At 39.3% G+C, this 19,397-nt stretch overlaps 1 protein-coding gene and 1 long non-coding RNA gene across 2 annotated transcripts in view; both read right to left on the bottom strand.

The window, feature by feature from the left end:
- nxn (nucleoredoxin) overlaps positions 1-19,397 on the bottom strand; it is a 60,937-nt gene that overhangs the window by 27,864 nt on the left and 13,676 nt on the right. The window lies entirely within an intron of this gene.
- LOC115432092 (uncharacterized) lies at positions 7,101-19,004 on the bottom strand. Its single transcript, XR_003937164.1, has 4 exons — positions 18,994-19,004; positions 17,190-17,197; positions 13,656-13,660; positions 7,101-7,206 (listed from the first exon to the last, which is right to left on the bottom strand). It is a non-coding gene; the product is annotated as an uncharacterized LOC115432092 (long non-coding RNA).

Below are 19,397 nucleotides of genomic sequence, written 5' to 3'. Positions count from 1 at the left end.
CAGGAAAGAGTCCATCTATTCAAGTATCTTTTAGTGAAGTATCAAGCTTCTACTGCCGTCGGCTACAGTGCGTGATGAAAAGCTGTCACATCAACAATGGGTCATGTTTCCTGAGGTAAAGGATGATCTATCTACTCCTTCCTCCAGCTACACTCAGCTCTGCAGAGACATTTGGTTACACGGTGACACTTTATATCCACCTATTAACCTGTTTCCTCCTCTAGTCTTACACTCATTAAAAGTCACATCTGTTTGGCTGCTGCTGTAGACCTGCCCCGTGCATTGTATAGCCGAGCTGTACATCTGGACCCCTCTCGTGTCTCTCACAAGCCCCACACCCACCGCGACACTGTGCACGCCTCAACTCTTGGCTTATCCCACTCGTTGGCGCTTTTCACAGCAGCAGCAGCAGCAACATATTCAGGCTCACCGTAAGCTCCCTCTCCCGCAGATCTGGTTTAGTGTGATACACGCTCTCAAAACGGCTCATGTTGGTCATTCTGAAATCCCATCGTCATAGATTTCATTTCTTTCAGTTTATTCATCAACACTACTGGACCTAGAACTATTCTAAATGAATCTGTTTCTACATTCAACATTATCTAAGTGCTTTATTACCATTTATCATAACATGAAATTCCTCTTCATTTTTTTCCAGTCAAAATTAGTTTTTTTTTATTCACTAAACATGTACATGTTCATAACAGCTCAATGTAAATCCAAAGGCTATTACATCAGAACAGAGAAACTTGAACAAGTGTGTGTCAAAGTACATGGGTTTTACTGGTAAATCAATGATGTAGAAGATGACAGTGATTGCACAGTCACTACAGAGCCTCTGAATGAGATGCTGTATTTTACCTGAGTTATCCAAGTGTATTTATAGGATTAGTGGTTCAAAATTATGAAACATTTTAGCTCAGTAGATGCTTTTGGTCACCAGTGACTGTTTAGATCTTTGACAGTAAAGGCTTTGACACATTTCAGTGTATATAATGAGAAAACAAAACACAGCCAAACCTTCTCACCACAACACAATTTAATTAAATATATCAGTTTAAGTAGAATCCCTGCAGGTGAAAAGTCGAAAATGCAAAAATACTTGACAGTATGAGAGTCATTTAATTATATCTTGACTCCAGTTTAATTAATTCATCAGGGAGACCATTTCACTGTATTTACATCAAGTGAAGAGAGCCTTAAAAATTTCATAAAACACAGTGTAAAAGATTAAAAAAAGAGAAACAAAGACAATGGGGAAAAAACTAATTGAGAGGAGACAAACAGGCTTGGAATAGTGATGAAATGGCACATAAAAGAACGCCATAAAACTGCTTCCTTGTACAAATGTGCTTTGAGAAGTGATTTAAAAGATGCTACTGATGTGGCAGAAAGCTGCAGACCTTGAGAGGTATTTGACAGCAAAGATCAGGTCACCTTTTGTTACAAGTCAAGCACTTAGAACCCACGGTGCTCTGCCAGATGACCCGAGGCTACGCTCCGACTCTTATGCGGCTATAAAAAAAAAAAAAAAGGTCTGATGTAGCTCGGAGCCAGACCCCTGCTGAGCCTCAAAATAAACATCTGTCAGGTTTCTAGGTACTTTGCTGTATTGTCACCACAGTCCAAAGTCTGTTTTTTTTTCTCCTTCGACTTGCTTGAGCTTTTCTTGGAGAATCTCAGAGAGCTTCAGGTGTCTGTCTTCACAAAACATCAACCCATGTAACAACTACAATGTGGAGATGGCAACAGAAATAACACATCTATTAGTTTAATCCAACTGGTTTTAGTAAAGTGAAATAAAGACTGACTATTCTAATAATTACACCAGAATCAAGTAATTCTGATCAAGCGAGTGTGTAATAACTGTGAAAAACATTTACTTAAACAGTAAATGTATCAAGGCCATAGGTTATAGTGACCTCATCAGTAAAAACCCCCATGTGAAGAATCCCCCGCTACTGTGTGCTTTGGCTCATAAAAAACAAGTTGCCTGTAGTTTACTTCATTCACGTCCACATAGCACATGCGTTTTATTTAGATCCCTCTTTTTCTTGGAAATACTCTCCAAACTCTGCTTAATGACACTATCAAGGACTCATAATAGCCAGTTGCTAAATATGTACAATACTCTTAAGTAGTGCTTTGTTTAGAGGGAAAACAAGGTAAGATTTCAGAGGAGATGATGCCGGTTTTGTGGTTTCTAGTATTAAGAGTTGTCTATGCTTAAAACCTGAGTGATATTTCCTTTCCACAGGTATTGGGATGTTTACTTAAAGATCGGTCTCATTTTACACCATGGAGTTGACAGGATTTATTGAATCACTTTGTTGTAAGACCAGGCGTGGTCTGATGAAACACAGCTCAAGAGAGGCTTATTCTAGGACATGCGCTTTGTGTTGCTTTTCACACAAGATTATTAAGAGCACTGAATAATCACCAAGTTCCTCACTCTTACACGATGCTGCAATGTTATGTTGAAAGGTGGAAAGTCAACATGAGGGATTTATACTGAAAAGCAAATATCTGACGACAAGGATGAGCGAACGGCTGTGATGAAAGAGAGGCAAGTCACAAAGATAAACAGAAAGACAGATGGAGGAGGGCAACAGGCATGAGAGTCAATTTTCAGGGTCACATCACCCCAGTACAGGGCAGATTGACATTGCAGAGTGCAGGTTCAAAGTTCAAGCCTTTAATAGCTGGACTGAAACAGCGGAGCCTTCATGTCCTCTGTTCAGGCTTAACTTCCACGACACCGCCGTCTAAACCTCTAAATGAAACCCCGACAAGAAAAAAAAAAAATCTAAATAAACATCTCGTAATCTCTTTTCTCGCTGCTTTGCCATCTTGTAGACCTGAGGGCTTCTTCAAGTGGGATTTGTCTTGTACACTAACACCCCTGAAAAGACTTACAGGATAGAAAACACAGGTAAGACCAAAAAAAGGCTGTTTTTTTGCTATGTGCTTTCAATTCAAAGAGGCAAAATGTCCAGCTTCAAATAAAAAAGCATCATAGAAAGTGCGCTCTCTGTGGCGTGTTTGTAATTCAGCTCCACAATCCTGACAGAACAGATCTGAGGCCTCCCACAGATGCAGACAGAGGTCACCAGCCCTTACTAAGCTTTGGCTTCCTACATCCTCTTCTGATATCTTATTGCTCCAGTTCAAGGGCTGTTCAACAGGATGATGTAATCCTCCGCTAAGTTTAAGGTATCACCATTATTCTTAGAGATTTCTACCATTTAATGTTTGCAAAAGGTTGAGCCGCAGAAAAATTAAATACTGCATGAGCATGATCATGTTTGGTGACTTTATCGTGGAAGTGAAAAATTAAGGACAATTGGAGAACATTACTTGGATTTGTGAGTGTAAATGATTGGCAACAGAGTTTGATTACATTGAATTCCTGGCTTTATTTTCAGACAAATCAAGCTTTAATCTCATTGTATTTGAGAGAGTCTGAGTCACTTATAAACAGTATTTTTTGTAATAATTGCGGCTCTGGACTGTTATGATTTCCTCAACTATGAAGGCAAGACTTTTGAATTACACTTCAGACAGATGGTGAGTCTCTTCAGTCTTCACTGTTTTAAACATTTCAGGCTGCAAAGAGGAAACCTTAGTCTCAGAATTCTTCAGTGATTTGTAATCAGGCTAAACGTTTAAAAAGGAGTGGAAAATTCTTTTAAAGTCAGCCAATGATCAGGAAAATAAAAAAGGCAAAAAGTGCAAATAGCGCAGCTTTGTGATTCAAAGCTCTGATAGAAAAACAAGATGACAAACATGAAAACTTGATTCTTTTCATACCTTTATCTGTACGTTTGCAGCCATGATCCAAGAAACTTTATCATTTGCATTTGACCAAATGTTTTCAGAAGCAAAACATGAAAAAACGAACAAATTCCAAATTGGCAGGGATATTTCTGTACCAGCGAGTCTCATTTAAAGGGTGGAGAAGGGGACCTGGACTTCCTCCAGTTTTCTGTAGTGAGCTACAAGAAAACCTGCACCTAACTTTGGCCAAAACATGACAAGGATGAACCTCAAATTTCCAAGCTGCCAGTTCACAAATGAAGCAAACAGTATACTCAACATTAAAATCTGTGATTAGTTTCTTTGTTTATAGCGGTGTTACTTTCTTACATGAAGAAAAAAAGAGAAATCCAAACTCTTTAGACAGTTATTTCCTTGCAGTGCTCCAAAGTCAAAAGATAAAGAAACTATGGCATCCTTCTAATGAGGAAACACTGAATGCATTATTGTCCCGTGCTGGTTTTGGAAAGCTGTTCAGGGAAATGTGATTAATGTTTTCCACAAGCTCAGAAAAGGAAGTCCCAGGAGATTTGGACTGAGGAAGAGACAGAGGGTTGCACTTTTCAAAGTAGTCAAGTTCAGTAATAGGCCAATATTAAACTGAAGAATCCACTGCCAAGGAAGGAGGCCCTCCCATTAATGAGTCATGGAAGACCACAAGTAGAGGTCATAAAAACGCAACAGCCAAAAGCAAATTAAATGCCAAAACAAGTAAAAGGGGACAAATGGTTTTCCATGCACTTCAAGATTAGGAAAAAAGATTAGCACCCACCCCACCATAACCTTATGCATTAGATGAGTTGTGAGCGACACATGGCAACGTCACTCCTGACTGACCTAAGAATCGAGCTGTACCCTGAGACAAAGAGGACACACATGGGAGAGGTGCAGCTCTCTGTGCGTCTGTGGCAGCCTGGAATGTGCTGTGGGTTTACTAGGTTTATAAATAACCGTCAGGAACAGGCAGACACAAAAGGCGCTGCTGTTCTAAGCCGGACCGCTCTCACCGTGCACCCTCTGCGGCCCGTCGATTACAACCAGCGTCTCACCGGAGCAGTTAGCACCAGTGGCTGAACCTCCCCGTGCGGACCTATGTAGCTCCATCAATATGGGCCCTACTCTGCAGATAGGAACAGTCAAGGCAACCGTAGAATCCATACAATGTGACAGTCTGTTTCGAGGGGAATGTAGATTAAGAAAGGAAAGGGGCTGCTGTAACGTTCACTTATTTCAGTTTTAGACATTACAATAAACAAGACATTTGTTTAGTCTCAGAATCAGAAAACTTGATTTCAATCTTCCAGAGCTAAGATCATTCCATTATTATACAGAAATGGAAAAAAAGTGATTGGACACCCCATGCGTATGTGATGTACTAGATTAGAATCACTCTTAAGCCATTAAACTCTGCCATTCTCCAAACCCACATGCTCCCTACTGCACATGCTCTGTTCCACTGAGGTCAAATCTGGATGTTTCTACAAGATAACAAAACGCATCGAGGAGGTGACATGTTATAACTGTCAAGAAATATTTCCTTTTTAAAAATAATCAGAAAGTAAAGTGACAAAAAAAGACTGAATTCCTGCCTTTAATTGTGAGGATTTGCTGCCATTTCTACATCTGCAGTTCTGTTCAATACCTTAGACTCACACATGCTCTAGTTCTTATGCTAAGTTTGTGTTTACATGATATGAGCCGATTATTTGTTGACGTTAGCAGACTCCATTTCTAAGTTAGCGGTAGCTGGTATTTCACACTACGTCTGTTGTTAAGGAGCAGAACACAGGCACTGCGGCAGTCAGGAGTCAGCATAAATCACTGTTTAGGATTTGGGGTAAAAATCTGACCTATGTTCTCCACACAGAAATCAGTGTGCAGATTGTATCAAATACGGCAACTGAGAGTCATCAGCTTAGAAATGAAGGTAGCCAACATCAACAAACAACTGAATCCAGGCACAAGACACACTTCAACAGCAAACCCACTCTGATTTCCAATATTAGCCTTTAGAAAAAAGGCCCACTATAGGGGGGTTTGGAGGATCCAATTGGAGAAATGGAGTGCAATATCATATTTGTTTGTTCTTCCAGTGAATATACATGTTATATCACAAGATACGCAGTCTCCATAGTCTCATCTCAGTCTCCATAGTCCTTGAACAGGAAATAATCAGAATACATGCATGGAAGAAACTAAACATGTTGTAAATTGCACCAAAACACAGAGTTGTTGATTTGTACAGGAGTAATATTTTCACAGGATATAAGCGTTTGCTGAAATAGGTTTGGTAATTTGCAGTGGAGTTATTACTTTACAAATTACAGACATGGCTGATTTGCATTACTAGGTAATACTAGTCTTGTGCAAACAGGGCTTATGTTTGTGTTTGGACCAGAGTTATTATCCCCTGAACTATGAAGCCCAGACCTGATAAAACCAACACTGGCTCTAACTATGGATGTGTGTTTTTGTGGCCACCACAGGGGACAGTGAAGGGTGTGTTTGGTTGGTTGCAAACTACAACTTCATCAATGTCACTAAATGTAACACACTAAACCTTTAACAAATGTAACCAAACATAAATGGCTGCTTGTATGAAATGGTTCATTTTGGTAACTGGCATTTTGCCAGCTTTTTAGACCCAGTAATAAAAGAGAAATTTAGACATATTGCCCCCCAGGATGCACCGAATGATGACCTCAGATAAATGGCAAAAAAAATAATAATAAATTGTACTCTTGCTCTGAGCCATCCCAAAATTAATGAATTTTTAATAAAATGGTGGGGTGAAAAATAGGACCGAAATTGGGACAGGAAAGCCAACTAGGTGTCAGTGCATTTGATCTGGAAAGCATGGCTGTAAATGGTCTTCTATAGCACTATAAATAAAGACACTGTGTTAAATTTGAGGATCCTAGTAGTTTTCTAATCCAGACATGCAGGTTTCTCATCAATCGACAGTCTCATTCCAGGTTTTGCGTGTAACCCATCGCTTCCACTCTCGTGAAATGCAGAACCTGCCCATTTAAACATACAAATTGCAAGTGATTTTGCAACAGCAGTCATTTTTGTGAAACACTCTGCCTTGCATAATCAGTTTGATTCCCAAAATGTACCTGTGAGAGAATATAAAGACATTCGAAAAAATAGTAGTGCGTAATTTTCGTGTCCTTTTTACCATATTATATGTGGATTTTTGTATAAAAAAAATACAAAAAAACACATAAAAATGTGTTTATCTGAAAAATAGTTTCTTTTATCTCAGTAAATATTTATTTTTCAAATAGACTCAAAGTGTTTCCAATCTTGCTTCATAACATGAGTCTACATCTGGTTTGAATTTTTAGCCCCATGTCCTGTTTTTAGGGACCAGTTTCATAGAAACACCTATATATATATATATATATATATATATATATATATATATATATATATATATATATATATATATATATATATATATATATATATATATATATATATATATATATGAATAAATATTAAAAAAAAACAATGAAACAACAACAACAACAACAATAATAATAACAATAATAATAATAATAATAATAATAATAATAATAATAATAATGATATTAAATTACAATAATAATTCAACAGGTAAGTAATTTTCTTGTTCGTGCTTACCAGCTCTGTTACATTGAAGACAGTATGACTGATGTAACTGGGACTAAAATGCAACACTTATCAGGAAGACAGCATTTTAGGAAATAATGAGACAATATGGCTGCAGGGATTTTGGTTGCATGGCATAACAGCATGAATGGCAGGCTGTGTATGAAAGGCCGTGAGTGCAAAACTATGCACAGGACCAGAGCTGATAGGAAGAGATTATAAGGAGAATCAATCTGCGCTGCCACATCACAGCCTTTATCCCTTTTCTCTAGTGTTGATGGGGAGCAGGAGCCTGCTGATGCCTGTGCCTGGAGCTTGACCAAGATAGAAATCAGCCTGGTTTTTATCTCTCCACCCTCTCGTCACCTTTCCAGTCTGCCATTCCTCTCTTGTCTCCCTCCTCCACCCTGTTTTTTAAATCAAGGACTGTAATGCATTGAGTATGTGAGGGACTCAGGGAAGGAGAAGAGGGAGGCTCGGGAGGAGGGGTTGAAAAGGTGAGGGCTGCACAATAGCCAGTCATGCTGCATTTAAAGTGTTTTTTTCTGGCACAAGGGGAAAAAAATGGAAAGCGAGGTGGGCTGGACAATATATGTATGTCCTGTTCTTCATGCTGCGGAAAATTGGATTGTGATGCCGATCCTGCTCTCCAATGTGATTTGTCAGTGACACAGTTTTCTCTGAAAAACCACAGCAAAGAAAATATATCAGTCGAACTAACTGTTTTCCCTGGCCAGGAGGCAAGGTTCCTCTCCTTTTAGGGCTTTAACACACAGGGAGTCAATAATAACACTGGAGGAAAATGACAGAGACTATAAATGGATGTGTCTGCATCAAATTCATCATATCTGTTAACCGCTGAACTCCTTTCACCCGCCTTATATTGGGCAGAAAATGAATTACACAGCCAAGAGTTGCAAAATGTTAATTTGCAATTAGAGTGTGGTAAGATATATTCTGTGTTTTGTAAAAAAAAAAAAAAAAAAAAAAAAATTCATTTCCGGGCATCCACCTTAAAAAACCACACACATCACTTATACACTTCTTGACAATTCTGGGACAAAAAAAAATATTTGACAATTAAATGGTCTTAAACCTGTCAGTATAGGACAATATTTGTAAGGAAATATGTTCTTGAAGGAACATTTCCTGGCAGAGATTCCAGTTTCTCTCTGTGGGTGTGATGTGACTGACAGCGAGTGGAGTGGAGTGTGTTTCAGGCACTGATGTGAAAATAGTCATCTTGGGCAAAGTTTACAACAACACAATAGGGAGAGTGATGACTAAACCAAGCCAAACCTCATTGTTTGATGTGATGAATTATTTACCTCTGGCGATTTGTGGTGGTTCTTTTTCATATGGTGTCAAATAGGAATGAGCATTACAGTCTTTTCTGGAATAAAATTAGGTCTCATATCAACATCTAAACCTGTCTGCATGCAGAAAAAAAGTAAAAATCAATGCCGTCATCTGTTTGGGTCTATAAAGTACTGCTAAAACTTATGATAAGTTGATCTGCAGAAACATTTTGAAGCATTTTAAGTGCAAAAATGAAGGAAGTTTCTAGATTTTAGCCTCTTGAATGTGTGTCTGCTGTTATCTGTTATACAACTTATTTCATTACACAGTAAACTGATAGGGTTTAGACCATGGTTGAACAGACTGAAGACTCAACGAACTTATGTTTAGTTTTCACTCTATTGGGACTTGTAGGATTAATGGAATAATTCTGAAAAAAATGGTCAAAACACAATAATTAACTTTGCTGTACATCCAATAACATCTCTTACCGCATATTAAGATGACATCAAGGCCTCCAGAGAGACTTTGTCGTAATAAAAAAAAAAAAAAAAAAAAAGTTGTCCTTCCATTAGCCTGTATACCCCATGTGTGCAGTTATTGTACTCCACTTTTTAACATGTTCACTCAAAGCGGTCGGTTCTTTAACCTCTGCATTTACCGACATGTAAAGTGTCGTTTCTTTGCAGACACAGATGCAGCTGCTCGATGCAGAGCGGATCTAATTAAATGCTGTTCCACATTAACAGGATTGAGGGAACCTACAGATTTCTGCCTGCTCCCTCCGGCCTGTGAGTGGCACTCAGTGTAATGCATACGAACAGAAACCGGACAAAGTGTTTCCTAGAATATACTCACATCCTCCCAGACACAAGCGAAACCGACATCCGTACACTCAGATGACCAGTGCACATTGTGCCTCTGGGTGGTGAAACATGGCAGCAGTGTTACAGTTGCACAATGAGCAAGTGGAGAAATTGCCACAGTGAAGCTACTTTTAAAAGATTAGGGTCTTTATGTAGCCCCGGGCAATATCTAGAGGTGTAACCTGCAGTGTCACTCTCCCTCTCAGTGTAATTATAGGTTTAGCTCTACCTCACTCATCTGGATTGAACCTAATATATTCCATCTTCGCCTCCAGTCATTTTGTTGTCACTGGGCTTTAGGGCTTTGGATCAAAAACCATGTAGCTCATATTCTGCTCTGCACACTGCCAAATACCAACCAGGAAACTGTGGTCTGTCTAACACATTGTATATGTGCTGGCCTAGAGAGCGGACTGTTTGTAAAAGACTGCATTCCCTTACATAAACTACAAGCTAAACACGAGAGCTGAGCATGGATTTATTCATAGTATGTTGTAGTGATAATGAAGGCAGTGTTACACATTCAAGGCTCCCTGCCCATAAATAATTTCTTATAAAGTCTAAGTTAACACAGTTCCCTTTCCTGAAATCTTAAGCTCAGACCCAGCTGGAGAACTAAACTGTCTAAAAGGGAACAGAAAGCATGATGAGATCTTACTTAAGACTTCTGAGATATAAACAGTAGGCCAGTAAATAGGCAGTCCATGTGGAGTCTGAGCAACCAGCTCACTTTGCTCTCTGTTTATGTGCTCACTCACATTTGTTGAGACAACAGAACAACTGGTCAAGATCTCGGCGGTCGCTGCTCTACATGACTGACTGCAATGACCGGGGTAGAAAAGAGTTTACTCAAATAATATTTATAATTTCTGACAGATAACCTACCACAAGCAGACCGCACAGCCTGCTCTTTGCCTCTGCACGTCACTCCTGCTCACCCTGAGCTTTATGGGCCCGAAAAGTATCCTGCTATTTCATTTACTACTATACCATAGTAGCTCACTGTAAAACAGCTTGAAATGATTGCACCTCTCCTGGCACGTCCCGAATGAGGTACTTATTGCATATATGTAAAGAAAATGACTGCAAGTCCTGACGTGAGTAATCATCACATTATTTTCACAGAGTAATTGTAACTGTGATGGGTACCCTAAAGGCACGTCTCAAATAGATCATGTGAAAGTGTATCAATAACCATAAAAGTTAGTGTCAAATAAACATTTATGTGAGACAGTTTGTAGTCGAGACTTAAAGTCTAAAGCCTGCAGCAGAACATACTCCGCATTATGCACCACATTATCAAATTTACTAAAAAAAAAGGTTTCAATATTGTCCAGTGTGATTCAAGCAGATGTTGGAGAAAGTCAAGCAAGCAACAACCAAGAAAGTCCCAAGTTTCTGTGATAAAAATCAAGTCAAAACCCCGCTAAAAGCCAAGCAAGTGAGGAACCAAGTGGTATGAACTTCTGATGATCTATGTACATGAGAAGTTGAGTCATAGAGTCTCCCAGATGAACAACAATCATGACAGACGCTCCAATAGTCTACTACTGTATGCTTTATTCCATCTATGATTCTCATTTTGATTGGACACTGTGTTATGATGATTGACACACTACTAGAATCTATCAATGAGCCCGTTTACATAACCATAAAAATCCGATAACTGGGAGTAATCCGATAATTGCCGTAATCAGATGTGATGCATTAACATGCACTTCAGAAATGCGATAATCAAAAAACCCTGGTTTACATGTTTCAGTCCATTATTTGATTTCTTTCAGATTATGTACATACATTATGATGCAAGACGTACACTTCCTGTCATTTTCAAAACATCCGGTCTTGTCTTGTTGACCATGGCAACGCCTACAGTGTCAGTGTTAGCTGTCCTAATGTGAGAGCTAATAAGACTGCAAAATAGGTTACATGTTGCTGCTATCCTTCATTTCATTTCATTGTTTGTTTACCTTTTTCCTTAGGCTCACATTGTCACTGCGTAATTTCCTTTTATATAGTTTTTTTTGTTTGTTTTTTTTAAAAATCAGATTAACCTGTATACACGCGTGAAGATATCTGAGTATTGGGTAAACATCTAGGTGCGTTAATCCGATTTCTCATGATCAGACAACTGCTGTTATCAGATGAAGCCTATCAGTTTATCATGTTTATCCTATATGATCACTGCAATAATCTGATAACTCCAGAAATCAGATAATGATGAGAGTATTGGTGTAAATATAAACGGGCTCAGTATTAGTCAAGTCCTAAAAATTGTTTGACTTAAGATGAGTCATGTCACTGAGGTCCTCCACTTTGTATTCAAGTACTATGGCTGAACAATAGTGTAGGATTTAAAGTCAAAATAAATACTTTTGTAATCCAGTACTTTGCTGCGAACAGGGACCAACATGTGAGGATCAAGTTTTATGGTAGTTTGTCATCAGATAGTAATCACTGCCACTGTTGTTTTCATAAACCATAACCATAAAATCTAGGCTGAAATCATGTTTACTAATGGGGTAATGTATTAAAACTTAAAGATGTACAATTTCCTTCTACTGAATTATCTTCAAGTAGTGTCAAATGCAGATAGTCAGTGTGATCAAACGAAATAAGCACATGGGAATACATTTACAAATCCACAAATATATGTAACATCAGCCTAGATGCTTTTAGATGATTTAATGTGGAAGTGTAACATGTTGTAGCTTTAGAATATGAATGTTTGGCAAGATGGGGGCAGGAAAGCATAAAAAAAAAAATCAATGTGAAAAATGAAGGTAAAGCTGAATGTTTTAACAGATGTAATCAGATGCTCTACATGTGATATAAAAAAATGCTGTAGTATTTTTGTTAATATGGCATCTACTTTATACTTCCAGTAGAGTAGAGATATGGGAAGTTTCTGTCGATGAGTGCAGAAGGTGTTTTGGTGGCTCATATTTGCCCGAACACCTTACCATGAACACTTCCTGTTGCTCGTCTTGTATCGCGCATTCATTTCCCAGATACCCGCCACAACCCAAGGATAACAACCCCGCTGTTCTCTAGAACTGACAGCATCCTTTAACATAAGAGGCATGTGAGTATCCTGAGGTTTTTGTCCATCGCTCCTTTTGTTTTCAGCAAAAAAATGAATTTGGAAAGCAGATATGCGACATGATCTTTTTCCCAGAGGAACACAATGTTCACTTGTGTATCCCACCAGCTCGGTCTGGGTGGTCCAGCCAAGTGAGCAGCAAATGGACCAGCCTGGACTGGTTCAGCCCACACTGGACTTTTGTATGGGGATACTTTCTTTTTAACTCAAATGGATTTTTCCCCCAGTGAAAACGACAGACCTGACAATGCCACCATTTTTTTTTTTTTTTTTTCATTTTTAATGAGCTCACAAACATCCTGAATTGCCTTACTGTTCCAGAAGGAGATTCAGTCAGCAGTTTTCATACATCGTACAACAAAAACAAACAAATAAGAAAAAAAAACCAACTAAACTCTAGCCTGCATGGAATTACCGTGGAATATGGGGACAAAAGGGACATGATGCAATGCTGTTTTAATAATTGATTTTCTTCCACAGTCCATTCCATAATGGTCTACAGAAATCCAATAACCGCTAATTGCTACTCCAAACACAAGCAGTTGGCTCGTAATCATTCCATGTCTTTCACACTCTTTTCTTATGTCTGTGAAACTACAGCATATCTCATGCTTCAACCTTGTAATTAATTCACAGCACAGCGAACCTCCTTCGGTTAGATCTTAATGATTAAGTGAAGTAATAGCCCAAGATTGCTGTGGGTCCGCTCCGCCATTAAACGCTCAGCAGTGTGGTCCCTTAGCAACAAAAATCTGCAGCCTGAAGAGGATTTCCTTTGTCAGAGAAAATGCAATCACAGAATTTTATTTGCTAGACGACTATGCATCCTGTGCAGCTGTAGTGCCCCCCCCCCCCACACACACACACACACACATACATAAACACACAGTGCACTTCCCAATGAGACAGAGTATGTATATAAAATCACAATCTACCCATTCTAATTGTAAAATTAGAAATTCCTCTGCCTACAGTACATGGCTGAATGTCTGTGTCGGTTTTCTCTAGGAAAAAGTCGTTTAGAAAAGGCATTGAGGTTTATTGGATTATTTCCAAACAGCTGCTTAATTGCTGCAGCGTTGGGTTTCATTAAGATGTGATGACCAGCACAGAGCCAGACTTCAGAAAAGGACAAAAATACATCACATCTACTGGTCAAAGATGCCTTTCATTGTACTAATGATATCTGAGTCTAAATTTATTTGACTGGTGAAAAAAACAGCACTTTGAACACAGCTGTGTAAGAAAAACTGGAAGAATTAGATTTCATGAGAATGCTAGGTACTAAGACAAACTTTATTAAAATCTAAAATAGCATACATCATTATTTTAAGCAACAGTTAATAAAAGTATGTTTCATTTGTCATTTCTGGCTTAATGCTGCATTTTAGTAGACCTTAGAAGCCTAATAATAGTAATAATAAATAATAACAATGATAATCATTTTCATCTATCCTGAAACCATTACATACTGTATCTGGGAAGGATCTTTATTTTGCAGATCCAGTTTCTTCAAAGCTCATGCCTACACAGACAGGCAGCCACAACACATAACACATATTTAAAATACCATAGCAATGAGTCTTTAAAATAAGCCTGGATGCCATTGAGGGATGTGTATTTTATTATTGTTTTGCTCCTTTAAAATTGGAGTAATTTGTTTCCTTCTGTTGAGTGATGAAGTGACATCATGTCATCCCAACATCAGTTTATGGAGCGGCCGTAACTGTGACAATGCTGGATTATGCAGTTGTCATGCTAAAGTGGCAATTGGGGAAAGTTATCCACCTTTGCAGCTGGAAAATGTGGCTCCTTTAAGAATACTGCAATCACAAAGGGAATGAGCAGTCTGTTGAGCTGGGACTTTATCAGCAGTAATAGCCCATATTGAAATAAATCTCTGGAGCAGGGGTGTAGTATTGATGCTTAACAAGCCCTGTCAAGAGACGGCTTTGCATATATTGAGCAGCATTGTTAGAGCTGATGAGGCACCGCTTCACTACTCAGGAAGAACAAGGTTTGCTGCTAAATTCCAACCCACACACACACACACACACACACACACACACAAAATCGCATATGCACACACTCGCACACAAACTCCTCCTCGTACATCACCTGAAAAACCTAAAAAGCCTTCTCCTACAGGAGCCTAACCTGCCTAATAATTAATATCGTCTCAAAAGCAAAGCCGTTTCTAAGTACACACATAAAAGCCTATTAGTCCCATGTATCAGCATGCTTTAATTGTTTGTTTGAAGTGGCTTTTTGGAGTGTCACTGCCTTTCAGGCCCTCCTCCACAACTTGCTCTCACTCAACTTGAGTGACAACGATGCTTGTTGCGGTGCAGGGCAGAGGACAGGAATCACTCAGTGAGGGCTGAAATGAAAAGAACAGCCCTTGTACGGTTGGCACGGGGCAAAACGCCAGAGCCACTGCAGGCAGCGGGGGTTGACTTCATAAGCAGGACCGTTTTAGTTCCCACCACGAGCTGCACATCGGCGATCTAGGGCAGCAAGCCGCCAAAGCCTAAAACTGACTGCCAGCCCCCCATCCACCCCCCATCCGACTCCCTAGTGCACGCCCTTGATCTACAATTACCACCCGTCACTTACTATTCCATTGAAGAAAAAAGGCAGTTAGCTGTATAAAGGGATAAATGGGTGAATAATTACATTTTTAATCAAGCTGAAAGAATGGCTTTAACAATAAAGCAGGGGAGAGTACCAGCTGTAGAGGGATATTTGCCTGTTTGGAAGGGAAAAAAAAAGATCTGCTGAACCCCTTGTGTGATAAGAAGCTTCAACCATATCGACATGTTTAACCTGAAGTGGGTAAGTGATGCCAGTCAGCGTCCATGCTGATAGATCCTTGTTAGATCATGTGCGTGCAGATGGGATACATAATACACAAAAAGAAATCTGCAGAAACTATAGAAAGATACTACAGAACAACAGAAATGTGGCCAAGTACTTCTTGAGGAGGGAAACAATAAAGGGTTATAATCTATTGGTTTCCTCTTTCAGGATTCGCCTTCCTTCTTCTCAGCATCCTTCAACTCCTTTGTTGTCTTTGTGGAGATGCCATATTTAAACACAAAGTAAAAATCAAAGCTGATGTTTAACAATGCATGAAAAGAGTGCTGCATCCTGAATTGGACCCTATAGTGCTGCGACCTACTGCCTTTAACCACCAAAACAATTAAACAAAACAAATACCTACAAAATGAGTCCAAGTCCTGTCCTGTCCTGTTGCTGCTTGGTCATAACCCTTTGGCGCCCATCTTCAACACCCTGGGTACGCCTTACAGCATCATTTTAAGTCCTTGGATGTTGGAAACTGGTGACAAGAAACGAGTGTTTGTGTCCCCTTCCATACATTCGTGTTTTCTTTCTCTTTTTAGACCTTCCTCTAACCTGTTTTACTAAACCAAGTTGGTTTAATGCCTAAAACAACTATAAGCATGGCATTATCTCGATGTCTATTAGACAAAAAAAGGAAAATGATGCCTACCCCATGGATTGAAAAATGTTCTCCTAGCATCGAGATAATCTTGCACATGGTAGAATGAATAAGTGAGATTGTGTTGACAAAACCTCTAGCAGGGATCAGCTGAAAATCAGAAGTCAGCTCCCATCAGCTGCACTGATAAAATAATAATGTGGACAAAAATGGCATCCATACTAGTGCATGCAGCAAATCTATAATTCAGCCTCCTTTGTTCACTTTCAGCTTCCGACAATTCACAGATTTAAAGTCAAAGCATTTAACTTCCATTTAAGAAGCTTTGCCGTATTTCCAAACATGCACATTTGTGGCAGCTCTCGAACTGATTGGTCGATGTTGACAACACAGTGGGGTGCTCGGCCCACAGAGAGAGCTCGCCGCACAGAAGTTGGAGGGAGGAAAGGCTGGTGGGGGGAGGTAAAGAGGATTACGAGGGGCCAGCAACGAGGGGGCTATTGTTAGAGCCTGAGAAAGTGTGCAGGAAGAGTGGCACACACTCTGGAAATGAACCCCCAGCTTGGCCTTACTGATGAATAACAGGAAACTCTGAGATACAGGTCTGCACGGTAACACGCACTCATCACTCATAAACGCCAAAATCACTTTGTTTCTTCATCTTCCTCTCTGCACAAAAACGAATTGCGAAGATGGGCAACGGGCAAAATGTGTTAACATAAAACATATACATATCATGGGAATATTGTGGTATTTTACTGAACTGCCTGTTTAGCATAATTTTGACCAAAGCAATTGCATGTTGGAGTGTTTCCATTTTTCAACGGCTGCATTTGGCAGGCTGAAATGACAGAGTGCTGCTCATCTGGGAAATGGCTGGGCAGGAGGATGCTGTTGAGAAGCAAAACCCACTATGTCTGTAAATGCAATTATCAAAGAAACCTTAGGTTGCAGCTATGAATATGTGCTGGTACTAAATCACTGAAAATTTGTGACAAAGAGGAACCATTTTTGCTATATTAAATAATACAGTGTATATAAATTAATGTCATCTATGGCTGCAATGGTATACGGTTTCATAGCATATGGTTTTCAGGGTCTAATGTGTTCTAAAAGACAGGTGACCACAAATCTAAGATAACTGTAACTAGCGTGGTGCTGATGTTAAGTCCACAATGCAGAAGTCACTGTATGGACCTTTATCATGGATGCCAGTAAGCGAAACAATATTTAGCCAAACAAAAATCTCAGCACAAAACTACAACACTACAGCTGGACCTGAATGTTGAGCTGTTTGAGGTGTCATATGGTGGGTGAACATCCAGATTAAAGTTTAATATTCAAACAGGCTTTTTGGTGGTGAAAAATAAGGTAGAGCAGTAGAAGTCACCAATCAACAATCTTTGTTAGGCGTCTTTATAAATTAGGCAAGAGTGGCACATCCTGTCTGTGAGCACTAAATGTGTTGGGTTGATTCACTTTCACCTGCAGAACTTCATGTGAGCTCAAAAGTAATGATGTTTGACACAGAACACTCAAGTGGTCATGTTGGAGATGACACTAGTGGAACTGTTCTACTCATTTTGCCACATTATGTTGTAGTGTGTTGAACTATATATTTGATTTTATCATCTTAACCATTCAGTTTATCATGTTTTGTGTTATTTAATTATATAATGGGTTTTCAAAGTCATGACAGAGCGAGTACCTCTGTGGCTCAGGGATGAATATGACCCCATGATTAATCAAAGAAGAGTGAGGAGGGTCTAAATTACATATTGCATGCATCATGTGAAAACATTAAAGTCTGTATCACTGCTGAAACCATCCAACACAAGCACCATGTATGCAAATAAACACGTCAATCTTATATATTGAACCTTTTAAAAATGGTTTCAGTCACAATTGTTTGTTCAAAACCTGTTTTATATTGTAAGAGTCATTACAATGAACAATAATCATAATTGAGTAGTAGTAATAAAATGAAAATCATGTCTGAAATCTCATACCACTGCAATCCTTGCAGCATGTAGCAGTGAAGCTGTAGATTGCAAATATTTTCTTCCAGGTGATTATGTACTAATGAAAAATATAACTAAATACTATAATCCTTTGTGTAATTGGATGCCTATAAATCCCCCCCCAAAAAAACACACCTTTAGGGAAAAAGAAATTAGATCAATAAATACTGCTGTGGGAGCGTTATCTACCTTTGAGAAAATGAAACGTCAAAATTCCATGATTAACATCAGGGAAGAAGACGAACACGGCATAAATACAAGGAAACCTGACCCAGTTTGCTTGTCCTGCTCTCCTTTGTGCTGGTGGGAAGAGGACACTGTTGTGGGGGTGGAGTCTATAAAAACCAACATAGCAAAATGGTGTGAGTGCACAAGTCTGCGTCCAGGCCGTCGGGTTGATAATAAATCTCCTGAGCGTTCCTGTCCACACTTGAGTGTCTGTTCCCACTCCATGTCACAGCTTCTGACATTCAACTTTACTTTCCAAAATGGTACCACAGTCAAGCAGCAAATCCTCACTAGGTAGTTATGTCTCAATGCTAAGAAAGATTCCTGGAGCTACATTACATCCTTTCAAATTCTTTCAACAACAAATGAAACAGCTGCAGTTCGACGCTGTTGACTAAACTTGCGTACTGCAGTAATTATTTCAGTCCTTGTGCTGGCATCCTCCTACAGCTGCTCACACTTCACTACTGGCACACACAAAAACTGGGCCCAGGATAACTGGTTCAAGCCTTTCTCTTGTTTCTTGTCTCTCAATCACTGTATTAAGTTAGTGCCAAGTACACAAACTGAACCAACAGTCACCTGCACCACTATAACCGCAAAAAGCATTTCCCTCTTGGCATCAGTATAATGAGGCAGTAACTGAAACAGATTTTTGTTATTCAGATTAAGAAGCGTTCTATGTGTTTGCATAATGAGCCCGAGCAGAAGCGCTAGCAAGTGTTATTGTATGGCATAAATACTAAGCAAAATCAGAAGTTACATTGATAGTCGCAGCATGACGGTATCAAAGCTGGTGGTGAAAGAAGATCAAACGCATGCTAATCTGAGGAATTTTACATGGAATATCATGACACATAATGGCAGCAATTTGAAGATCAAAGATGGTGCAGATCACTGTAAATGCACAATTTCCTTCCCTTTCATTGCTCATCTCTCAGCTGTGAAAAGAACTAAATGAATGC

Source organism: Sphaeramia orbicularis, chromosome 13 (genome assembly GCF_902148855.1).
Source record: "Sphaeramia orbicularis chromosome 13, fSphaOr1.1, whole genome shotgun sequence".
Taxonomy (NCBI): Eukaryota; Metazoa; Chordata; class Actinopteri; order Kurtiformes; family Apogonidae; genus Sphaeramia; species Sphaeramia orbicularis.
The sequence above is the reverse complement of the archived record's forward strand: the minus strand, read 5'-3'. Positions and strand labels throughout refer to the sequence as shown.